Source organism: Littorina saxatilis, linkage group LG14, assembly GCF_037325665.1.
Source record: "Littorina saxatilis isolate snail1 linkage group LG14, US_GU_Lsax_2.0, whole genome shotgun sequence".
NCBI lineage: Eukaryota > Metazoa > Mollusca > Gastropoda > Littorinimorpha > Littorinidae > Littorina > Littorina saxatilis.
In genome coordinates this window covers 39,761,141-39,774,216 of record NC_090258.1, presented here as the reverse complement: position 1 = coordinate 39,774,216, position 13,076 = coordinate 39,761,141, and the positions used below count along the sequence as shown (strand labels likewise).

At 42.0% G+C, this 13,076-nt stretch overlaps 1 protein-coding gene across 1 annotated transcript in view; it reads left to right on the top strand.

The window, feature by feature from the left end:
• Positions 1-5,375: 5,375 nt before the first annotated feature.
• The window catches only part of LOC138947750 (HCS2 neuropeptides-like), a 61,569-nt gene continuing 53,868 nt past the window's right edge, over positions 5,376-13,076 (top strand). The window contains exon 1 of the mRNA XM_070319304.1: positions 5,376-5,916. The gene's annotated coding sequence lies outside the window, so the exon portion shown is untranslated. The remainder of the gene's footprint in view (positions 5,917-13,076) is intronic.

Genomic DNA, 13,076 nt, shown 5'->3' with positions numbered 1-13,076 from the left:
CAACAGTCGACATCAAACCAAAGGAGCGGAAGGGGGCTGCCAAAGGTCGATCGCGCTGCTGAGCCATGGTCCGTCAAGCCTCTGCCAACTTTGAGGAGGCCCGCTGTCAGACACTTAATTTCATTTTATGGCCACAAAGCTGAAGCTAGTTCCCTCCCCCCTATGTCCGTGTGGCAAGAATCAGACAGCTGAGCACATCCTGCAGGCTTGTCCATCCCACAGTGCTCTGAGGGACACCACCTGGCCAGAGGAGACAGCGCTACAAAAGAACGCGGCAATACGTACGGCCCCAAAGAGGACTTGGAGAGGACAGCACGTTTCGCCCTGCAGTCCGGACTGACGATCTAACAGCGAACGACAACAAGAAGAAGAAGAAGACACTTAACTGTCGCTGCAAGAAAGTTACATGGGTGGGATTCTTCCGGTATATGCCGGAAATCCGGATTCGAGTAAGGCCTCTTTTTTTCTCTCTCTTTTTTTTTTTTTTTTTTTTCGGTTGAGGTTGAATTGGTTCTTCAGGATTCATGACATTTTTCAGTCCCACCCACAAAGTTGACACACCGCGCAACACGGGTGTAACACATCCTGACCTCAGGTCAAAATGAGTTCGGCTCAATCTATCCCTGACAGGATGCCCTGGTTTTCCTTGTCTGGCGAGGAAATCGATTTTTTACTTATTTAGATCTTTTCGTAATGTGTTATGGATATAAGCAGATTCGCGATCGTCGATAATGATTTTTCATGGTGTTGTGTAATTTTTAAATTACAAAGGAATTGATATGTAAGACAGTTTCAAGCGAGCTATTTTTCGCGGCTGTATTTACTGTGCAAACAACTCTAAATATGGCAAAAGTGTCACGTGATAATCAACCGTTTGGTTTCGGCGCTCGCTGGAGCAGACGATTTTTTCTGACAGTGATGCAACCATATATTACGGTCTCCTTCCGGCAGCAGTCCCAAAATTTCGACTTGTTTTGACCTTAGAACGATGTCTTTATCATAACTGTGAAGAACAGAACGGAGATCACTGTCGAAGTCGGCCAATCTGCAATCATTTTCGTCTGGGCGAACACTGCTCGCGAACAACATATGGGAGATAACTCTGTATTCTTGTTTTGATGGATTCGCGTAGGACTTTAGCGTCCGGTCAGAGAGACAACTGGCTGGGCGAACACTGCTCGCGAACAACATATGGGAGATAACTCTGTATTCTTGTTTTGATGGATTCGCGTAGGACTTTAGCGTCCGGTCAGAGAGACAACTGGCGATAGCCGTGGAGCGACGATGATCAGAATGGGCTGTAACGATACATGATTGTACACGTTTTCGCCTGAAACCAGGGTTGTGGTGCACGAGAAAGTTACCACCCAAAGGGGAGCCAGCCGCTGTGTTGGATTGGTTGAAACTGAAATGTGTAGTGATTTCAACGAATCAGAATCCGCGCCGGTTTGTTCTCTCCCGTTTGGGAGGCGCCCACTTCCGGTTCGTGCATCTCAGCCCAGCTTTCCCATTCTGCCTTGTTGATCTCGTATAAACTCCACACTGACTCCCCCCCACCCCACCCCCCCCCCAACCATTCCCCTCCCCCTCCTTTTAAAGTACTGATGATTGACCTTAGGTACTTTCGTTAAACAAAAAAAGGCATTTTAACTTAGACATGTGATTCATCGCAAACTCCCTCCCTTCTCATTCAAGGGACGTCACCGCTCGGGGTACGCTTTAGAAGGAATCGAATTTTGGGGTGAAGTCTATTCAATTTCACTTTCAAGAAACTGACATGCTTTTCTCCCTCAAATTGGTGTACCTTTGAATTTAACTGTTACAGGGAAACAACATTTCAGTCTCGAATGCGAAAGCTGGTTTCAGGCGAAAACTGATATCCAGAACTGGGAACCCATACGATTTCGCCGTATTGTGTACGCATGATTGTCTAGAATACGATCATTACGGTTAATGGAGAAAAGATACGACCAGACAAATTCCTAGACTACTTTTCTTGAGAAGCGCATCCCGAAGCCAATCCAGTATTTTGACACATACATTCTGTTTTTGTCAGTAAACATGGAAAGAAGCATTTGTTTTAAATGTATCAGCGGCGCGGACGCGTGTGAAGCATGGATGTCCAAATGCTGTGTGGACTGAGAACGCTCATTGTTCTAAAAATACACCAGGCCTCTTTGAGAATACCCCAAGTGCAAAACAAGGGTTCCCAGGTCTGGATATCGTTACACCGGCAGTGACCACAACAGACTTTCAGTGCCTCTTTGTTCCAGACTCTGCGCCTCCAGAATAGGCTTGCAGAGCCTACTCAGTCCGAGTTCAGTCTTCGATAAGCTGCAGATCGCAAATGTCTTTTTCCGGACCGAAGCTGGACAACCATTACGTAGTGTTAGATATCGGCCTGTTGTTATATGTTGGTTTTGAGGCTTCCCAGATGAATGAATTAACTTGCATGGATAATTAAATCTGTCATGATAAAACATGATAGGACAGCATCTGATTCAGCTACGATAGAATTTGAAGAGATGAAAGGAGGGGGAGGGGGGGGAGGAGGGCGGGTGGGGGGCCGGGGGGGTGTGACCAAATTTACTACATTTTAAATCAATTTTTGACTGTTTATTAATGTTATTGTTGCTCCTGATCTTTCTGTAGGTGTGTGAATTGTTAAATCTGCTGGCTACATGAAGAACCAATCAGTGACCACCCGCAAAACCTATACTAACAACCCATCCAACGACATTTTCAGTTTGCTCCCTGAGTAACTGTTACTCCAAAGTAGACGTTCGTTGCTATTTTCGTTGTTAACTTTATGCCAGGTCCAGACAATACGGCCGAGCATTTGCTCAACGTGACAATACGCCCCGTGGGTTAGGGGGAAGAATTTACCTGATGCTCCCCAGCATGTCGTAAGAGGCGACTAACGGATTCTCTTTCTCCTTTTACCCTTGTTTAAGTGTTTCTTGTATAGAATATAGTCAATTATTGTACAGATTTTAGTCAAGCAGTATGTAAGAAATGTTAAGTCCTTTGTACTGGAAACTTGCATTCTCCCAGTAAGGTAATATATTGTACTACGTTGCAAGCACCTGGAGCAAATTTTTGATTAGTGAGTGTCACGTTTCAATATATCACTTAAGGTGATTATGAACCGGTTAATTACTACTAATTAACTAACCACACCACGATCCACTCTCGCAGGCATACAATTAAATAGAGTCAACAAAAGTATAAGTTTCAGACGCCTGTTTATGTATAAACTCGCCACCTCCCTCGAGCCTTCACTCAAAATATGTTCCTTTTACGTTCTCAACACGTAAAAAACCCGTGATCACTGACAAAATGCCAGTAGTATAAAGAAAATTATAGTAACACGCTGATCCCGTGTAAATACAGTCAAATGAGAATGTTCTGTTCAAAAGCTCTAGTTCATGCAGGGGTCACACACCCCACGTTGTCACTACTCCAATGAAATCACAGATAAGAAAAGACAACGGTGGTCAACGGGGTGCGTAAGACACGGTGCACTTAGCTTTCTTTCTGTATGCTGGTTAGCCGGTATGCTGGTTAGCCGGTTCGCTGGTTAGCGTGTCCGCTGGTTAGCCGGTTCGCCGGTTAGCCGGTCCGCTGGTTAGCCGGTCTCCTGGTTAGCCGGTCTCCTGGTTAGCGTAGCTTCAACAGGTCCCGCCAAAGTCAGCCGTGCAGATGTTACAGGAACGTAACGAAACGAAACGAAACGAAGGCTGCAAACAGAAAGCATCGGTGCACTAAACATGTCAGCTACCCCTCACCCACCACCTTTAAACATGTCATCTTTAAATACCTCATCGAGCACGTGGGCCTGCACAAAACGGACTTTTTACAACAACAAAACAGTCATTTTCCGTCCTTCTCTCCCTATCTGCAAAAACCATATACAGATTAGTATTTTAGCGTCACAGAGAGTAAATTATGCGCTAACCTGGAAAGAACAACAGAGAGTATTTCATTCCACAACACAGACTCATCAACAGCGTTAAATAATGATTTATTACCTCAAAAGCCTATGATTGTACTCTCAATGGAAGCAAAGTCCGCCTCCTCCCTGGAACAGCCTCTGTTCGTCAACAGTGACCAAAAACCTCCAGAACCCCTTGTCGAATCCTTATGCGAAAGCCATCGCCGACGAAGGAATATTGACGACTTGTCCTCAGCAAAATATGTGGCAGTGAGAAGAAAATAACCGGTGGAAGCTCCCCTAGAGTGCCGAATACAATATTCGGTGAAAAACCATCATACTCTAGAAACTGTGTATTAGATCCTTCCCCTTCTGCCGCTGGGTGTCAAGTGTGCCGTCCCTGTGTCTCTCTCAGACAACCTAGCCAATAACACGTGACTGACCTTGTCACAAAACCAGTCCAGCTATACACAATTCTGCCTCCCCAAGCAGAAAAAAGACACGAGAAACTCAATCCCTGAAAATCCCGTGCGCGCTGTCAGCGAAAAACCGTCAGCCCTATGACAGCAAAAAAAAAACCCACTGTGAAACTCGTGCGCTACAAAACATCCGTGCTCATTGAGCACTGTCAGCAAACTCTGCTGTAGCCCAATATCACGTACAGGCGCTTTCTATCATAATCGACCAAGAACAGGCACTCCACCGAGTGACACTTTCCTGGTCTCTGTCACCCGATCGTGACAACAAGAAACAATTGACAAGTGGCTCTATTCCATCTCCCCCCTTTCCCCGTCGCGATATAACCTTGAGTGGTTGAAAACGACGTTAAACACCAAATAAAGAAAGAAAAGAAGAACGTGACAAGCTTTATGGCCTTTACAGAATCTTGATCTTTTAAAAGCGTGGTCTGAGAGATAGAAGCTTACACGCCAATAATCCGCTAATTGCTATTTGTATTGTTATCGGACAATCTCCGGCGCACTCTACATGTTTGACCACTTTCACTTCCATCGTCACTTCCACCCCCCCCCCCCCCTCCTCTCTATACCGTTGTCCTGCACACGTCATTTACCACCACCACCACCCCCCTCCACTACACACACTTGTTCATTTCTATTTGGCTTATTCCTTGTCTTTGGAAGATTGTTCAGCTTCCGTCAGCGGCTCTATCTCTTCCCTGATCCTTTGCAGGCGTTCGTCCTTCCTTAAATCTGATTGGCCTACGCAAGTTCGTATTGTGTTTCCCGGCATGCGTGACTGGGAGATTTCTACCCACAATTCTAATTCGATAAATGCGTGTGTGCAAGGAGTATGGAAGAGAAGCTATAGGGGGGGGGGGGGGGGGGGGGGGGGAGATGAGGGTTGTTAAAAAGAAAAGGCTTAAAAACTTTCCGATATATAACTTGTTTGAAACGCGTGGTGAACTCTTTTCGCACAGCTTCCAAGACTGAGAACAGGGTTAGTTCTGCAGCAGACGACCGGAAAGAGAAGCCGGGAATCGTGGCGGGGTGTCAACGAGGCGTGGACGTTATTTGGAGCTGGGACTTGATGTTTATGCCTTATATACCAACACAAAAAGTGATAGTTCAACCTCATAATTTTGAAAACGTGCCTGACATATATCATCAGATGCTGCGTACAACTGCGAAGTGATCTTGAAAGGGATAAGAAAAAAGAGAAGATTTCCTCATTTAGTGAAGAGTTAATGAGATTTCAAAACAAGGTTCTGAACAAAGTTTTGACGGACGTTCTTGTGAGAGAAAAAAAGCTTCCACCAAACTTGGATCTACAACTTGCGCAAGAAGATTGACTTCCACGTGTGCATTACTGGAGACGCTGAAGACACCTGCGGGTAATAAACGGTTACCATTGTGTTTCGTCTTCGTGCTGATTCACAAGAAAAGGCGGTTTTGTGAGAACTTTGACGGAATATTCTTCACTATTCGGCAATATTCTCATCACTGTGAGAAAAACAGTAAAAGGTAAGGAGAAGAATCTCTGTAGTGCGTACACACGCGTACAAACAGACAGACAGACAGATCATACACACACACAATGATACGCAAGCACGCAGACACACAAACACACACACGCACACCCACGCGCACAAACACACACACACACACACACACACACACACACACACGCGCACAAACACACTCTCACACACACACACACACACACACACACACACACACACACACACACACACACACACACACACAGGAACACGAATCCATATCTTAATCTGCATGGCCGGGGTATTGTTTTCTTCATGTCAAGTGCTACATCTATCTATATCTATATACGACTTGTGTGTGTGTGTGTGTCTGTCTGTCTGTCTGTCTGTGTGTGTTCGCTATGCACGGCCAAAGTTCTCGATGGATCTGCTTCAAATTTGGTGGCCATATTCAGGTAGACCCCGGACACAATCTGGTCGATGAAAATTTCCAACACGTGCTCTCAGCGCGCAGCGCTGAACCGATTTTGGTTTTTATGGTTTTTCTGTACATCCATTCCAGTAACTCTTCCTTATCTTCTCCAGTGTTTTGCGCGTTTATCTCCCTTCCTTCGTGTGGCGTCAATCGCGTACGGTGCGCCACTCACCGGCGAAGCCGGCGTACGGTGCGCCACTCACCCGTATTCGGCTCTACTTCTTCCCGGCGAAGCCGGGTGTCCCGGCGAAGCCGGTACCCAGCGAAGCGGGTAATCATCTGGTAACCAATATATGACTAGCAACTATGTTTTCTCTTTCGCTTTTTCTTTTGTATTTTTTTCCCCCTTTCCTATTCTAGCTGTCTATCGTCCCATTATCTATATCTTGATGTTTTTTTGTGAATAAAAAGAATTTATGTTCGCCCTGTGCGTGCGTGCGTGCGTGCGTGCGTGCGTGCGTGCGTGCGTGCGTGTGTGTGTGTGTGTGTGTGTGTGTGTGTGTGTGTGTGTGTGTGTGTGTGTGTGTGTGTGTGTGTGTGTGTGTGTGTGTATGTGTGTGTGTGTGTGTGTGCAGATTAAAACAAGTCGCGTGAAGCGATATAAAAACATTTAGTTAATATGTTGGCCTGAAACTATATCCAATGGCAACACTAAAAACCAGGGATCAGTCATCATTGAGACTACCATGGTTTTGCTAGCCGAAACTCAAAGACTGGACGGATCGAGCCGGTTTTGGCGAGACATTTGACCTAAGTTGCATACAATTGGTTTAGTTGTTTTTATATTATTTGCTTCAGGGTCATACAGAATGCAACGCGACCACTAATTTTGAATCATTATTGATATTTTAATTTTTATAAGAATTGGAAAAATAGCCACTTTTTTTTACCCGTTTAATTTCAAGATTGATTGTGTTTCATGCTTGAAATGTACTTGGCGGCGATAACGTTACACCTGTAAACGAAATCTTTGATTTGAAAAGTGTGCCAGATTGCCAAGTTGAGTGCCTTTAATAGCATAGAAAGTTTTAATAAAATGACACGGAAATAAATGTTGTTTTTTTTTGTTTATTTTTTTTATTTTTTTTTTTACTTTTTTATATTTTTTATTATTCTTTTTTTTATTTTTTACAACACATTATACATTACATCACAGTTCACATCGCCACATACATACATACAACATGCATACTAACAGAATGATCTGGAAAAGAGAGAGAAATAGAGAGAGAGGGGGGGAAGTTAAAGAGGCACTGTTTAGGACTGTTTGACTACAACAACTACTAGACCCTTAAATAATATTGATTACTACAAGATTCAAGTTTACAACAGAATATATATCAAGATACTGTTAACGAATTAGGGAGGAGGAGTAGAGCCTAGTACTGGACAATTTTCATGAAACCAGGTTAGAATATGGTTGCCAGAGGTGGTCAAACTTATCTTCTGCTAATCCCCCCTTGTACTTTTCCAATAAATATCTACTTTTCAAAAATTTTAAGAATATCGGAAGCATCGGTCTTTCAGAGTTCCATTTACATTTGTAAATATAAAATTTGGCCAATAAAATAATGAAATCTAAGGCTTTATCAGTGAACATATTTTCCTGAACTCCAAACAATACCAACGCTTCCGAAAACCGGAAATTAGTAACATGATAACAACTATTATTTAACAGTTCCTGTAGTTCCTGCCAAAACCTGCAATGCCACATCAAATGATTAATTGTTTCTTCCTCATTGTTGCATAACGAACAATTAGAAGATTCAACAATTTTTCTCAGAAATAAGTAGCGGTTTGTGGGCAAAGCCCTATAAATTAACCTCAGCTGGAACCATTTTAGCTGACAATCAACTGTTGTCTTATGACATAAGTAAAAGATCTTGTTCCAGCTGAGGTTATCAAAAATACCATTCCATTTCACCACACCAGCTGGGGCTGAGTCTTCCGCGGCCAAACACGATTGGACACTATGGTTTCCTTCAAATATTATATTCCATGGTTTTTGCTTTAACAATACATAGTTTGCCTCCTGTATTACATTTATCTTTTTCTGATATGTCTTCATAGATTTGACCATTCCTGCAAATTTCAAAAAATTAACCTTCAACGTAGGAAATTTTATCTGAAAATCTACAAAATTCAATAGACTGCCATTTTCATTCAGTAAATGACAGACTTGGAAAATACCCCTTTCTGTCCAATCTTTAAAGTATACAGTGTGTTTTCCAATTACAATATTTCTATTATAAAAGATACATTCTGCATTAAACTCACTTACTTCAGTTGGTATACATTTTATGCTTAATTTCTTGAAATGTTTCAATACATCATGCCAAAAAGGATTGTGGATTGATTGCATTAAAGTGTTGGCAAACTCACTCCCTAGTTGCTGCTGTTTATCCAGCTCAGGATAGAGACAGAGCGTAAACCTGGCTAAAGGAGATTCGGCATAGAAAACTCTCTTAAGCCAGCTAATTTTCATAGCTGAGGAAATAAATGTTTTAGTTAGGGTACGAAAATGGGTGCGACTGTTTTTGTTTACATTGTTACGCTATCACTCTGCTTTTGGTGTGATCGGTTGATTTGTTTACATTGTTACGCTATCACTCTGCTTTTGGTGTGATCGGTTGATTTGTTTACATTGTTACGCTATCACTCTGCTTTTGGTGTGATCGGTTGATTTGTTTACATTGTTACGCTATCACTCTGCTTTTGGTGTGATCGGTTGATTTGTTTACATTGTTACGCTATCACTCTGCTTTTGGTGTGATCGGTTGATTTGTTTACATTGTTACGCTATCACTCTGCTTTTGGTGTGATCGGTTGATTTGTTTACATTGTTACGCTATCACTCTGCTTTTGGTGTGATCGGTTGATTTGTTTACATTGTTACGCTATCACTCTGCTTTTGGTGTGATCGGTTGATTTGTTTACATTGTTACGCTATCACTCTGCTTTTGGTGTGATCGGTTGATTTGTTTACATTGTTACGCTATCACTCTGCTTTTGGTGTGATCGGTTGATTTGTTTACATTGTTACGCTATCACTCTGCTTTTGGTGTGATCGGTTGATTTGTTTACATTGTTACGCTATCACTCTGCTTTTGGTGTGATCGGTTGATTTGTTTACATTGTTACGCTATCACTCTGCTTTTGGTGTGATCGGTTGATTTGTTTACATTGTTACGCTATCACTCTGCTTTTGGTGTGATCGGTTGATTTGTTTACATTGTTACGCTATCACTCTGCTTTTGGTGTGATCGGTTGATTTGTTTACATTGTTACGCTATCACTCTGCTTTTGGTGTGATCGGTTAATTTGTTTGCATGTCCACATTAGAATTAAAAAAAATTACAAGTAGTTTTTGTATCTTTGAAATTAGCTCGTTAAGCCCTAGTTTATTTGTGTTTTTTTCTGGGCCTTAGCACTCCCTGAAATTACAGAATAGTACACTTAAAATAAGTGTATTACTAATAATAAATTCAAGGATTACCCAAAACTTTGTGATTGAAATTTCAATTATCCTAAGGTGAAGTACTGTGTTAAATAAGGTAGTCCTTTCAGATCCGAATTTCATATGATTACCTTTGTTCCGTCCTATGCAGAGCAACTTACCAATATGTGTTTAATTCCGAATTATCTTTTTTTCGACTTCTTGATGCATGTGTACTGGACAGCGTTCAACAAATGTTAGAATAAAGAATTTGGACAGTTTGCCCTGTTCACGCTTATTTATTTGTTTCTGAACACACTTTTACCATTTGTGAACACTGCGTGAGATACTAAACTTGGCAAAAAAATTATTGCAACAAATTTCAAACCCAAATTAAAGCATTAATCCCCGTGTCATTTCATTAAAACTGTATATGCCAGTTAAGACCGTTCACTTAACCTCCAGGATCACCTTTTGGATTAAATATTTCTTTTACAGGGATCACGTGACCGCCGCTCAAGTAAGGGTACCCTCAAAATCGACCAGACAAAAACGGAAGAGCCGAATGAAAAATTGACAAGAAATCACAATAGGCAAAACTTTGCAACTTTGACATACGCGAAGAAAGTCAAACCAATTATCTACCCTGAATAGATTGTTTTGTTTTGCTACCTTGCGTATTTCGCGTGCTATGCTATTCCTACTGATGCAGGTGTCGATCGCTTTTGCCACGAGCGGTGGACAGACGATGCTACGAGTGTACGGTCTTGCGGAAAAAATGCAATGCGTTCAGTTTCATTCTGTGAGTTCGACTGAGCTTGACTAAATGTTGTATTTTCGCCTTACGCGACTTGTTTTACTATTTGTTTTAACCGGTCAAACATTTTCTTTGTGAACAATAATAATAACAATAAATTTATTACGAATTTTTCTTTACGGCTTTTGCAGTTGTTTTGTGGTTGTATCAACTGCACGTCAAGAACGTTGTATAACTCCTACGCACACGATAAAACTCGTACACATACGATCTTACTTCTACACACAGGATACAACTCTGACGTGCACGATAACACTGCTATACATACACATGGGACAACTTCTATGCACTCGATAAAACGCTTACCTACACACACACACACACACACACACACACACACACACACACACACACACACACACACACACACACACACACACATACACACACACACACAAACTTACACGATAAAAATGCCTTTCTGCACGATAAAACGCATACCTTCACGTCAAAAATGCCTTTCTTCACGACAAAACGCATACTTACACGATAACACGCCTACATACATGATAAAACTCCTACCTAGACGTTAAAACGCCCACCTTTACAATAAAACTATTATCCGCACGATCAAACGAGTTCACTCCATCGAGTAAATTTAGCAGTTTCAGAAGAATGCATTAGCCTTTAAAAGCCGGAAACTAATGCCGAGAGCAGCTTAGGGCGGCGGTCAGAAATGGACATAACCGCTACAGGAATCCGCCATTGTTCTGTAGAACTAGATGGCGTGTGTCGCACGCGGAAAAGCCTTTATGTCTTGGACCTAATGACCACAAATCTGCGAGCTGGTGTGGAGGCGGGGAAGACGATCTGAACGAACTGGCTGCGACTGGTACTTGATCTGAGCGTCGTACTGCGTCTGAGGTTGAAAAGGGATCAAGAAATGTAAACGCAGTCAAATTCAAACAAAAGCAAACGTTATTGAAGTTGATATATTTTATTAAGCATAATTATCATGAAAGAATTCTGAATACTTTGTTTAAGTCTTTTATTCAACAACAAAAAAAAACAAAAACAAAAAAAAACCCGTCCTGTTAAAACGATTGTGATTATAATGATTCAGTTATTAATCCAGTTTGATTTATGACTGGTTATTAATTACGAAGTGTTGTGTCCCATTATTATTTTTTTCTTTCCTTCAAATTCATGTAACCCTAGGTTTTTTTTGGAAATGAATATTGCCTTGCCTTGATACTATTGATCTGACCGTCAGGGGAGAGTTTCTGACGAATTTGTAAAATCTGAAGAATCTGGGGAATCCTCTGTACCTTAATAAAGAAGCACACGGCGAAAACGCACCACAAGTATGGTCATTCATTAAATCAAAGTGAGTGAATGCGCTTGAAGGCGCTGCTTCTCTTCAGTAATGGAAAACAAGTCGCGTAAGGCGAAATTACTACATTTATAGTTTGTTTGTTTGTTTGTTTGTTTGCTTAACGCCCAGCCGACCACGAAGGGCCATATCAGGGCGGTGCTGCTTTGACATATAACGTGCGCCACACACAAGACAGAAGTCGCAGCACAGGCTTCATGTCTCACCCAGTCACATTATTTTGACACTGGACCAACCAGTCCTAGCACTAACCCCATAATGCCAGACGCCAGGCGGAACAGCCACTAGATTGCCAATTTTAAAGTCTTAGGTTCGAACCCACGACCTCCCGATCACGGGACGGACGCCTTACCACTAGGCCAACCGTGCCGGTACATTTATAGTCAAGCTGTCGAACTCACAGAATGGTACTGAACGCACTTCTGGCATTATGGGGTTAGTGCTAGGACTGGTTGGTCCGGTGTCAGAATAATGTGACTGGGTGAGACATGAAGCCTGTGCTGCGACTTCTGTCTTGTGTGTGGCGCACCGTTATATGTAAGAGCAGCGCCGCCCTGATATGACCCTTCGTGGTCGGCTGGGCGTTAAGCAAACAAACAAACAAACTGAACGCACTGCGTTTTGTTGTCTTTGATCTACTGTAAAGACGCGTACCATTAAAACCCCTATAAATAAATAAACAATCATAACAATATTATTAATGCAAGGTGTAACAATTAGACCAATTCTGAAAAAAATGGTATCCAGGGGAAGCAACCCTTTTACTGCACTTCAAAGGGCAATATACAGCAGTTGTTTCTCTTGAAAGAGTATTCTTTTTTTTCTTTTTCTTTTTTTCCGTCTTTACACCTGTATACGTAATTTAGCAGTCCATAGCTTCGGTGACATCCCACTGTTTGTTACAAAGGGCAGGTAAATGAATGACCTTTCCAACAATACTATGGCTTCTAACATAAACAAAACTCATCACAAATAGCTGCACCCAAATATTCATTTGTAGTTTCTTTTTGCGATATCATAAAATTATTTATTACATTCAGACTTCATGTTTTTTCTTCATCATTGCACAATAGAGATAAAAGCAATGACAGTTTGCTTGATGACTCAATCACGCGCACACA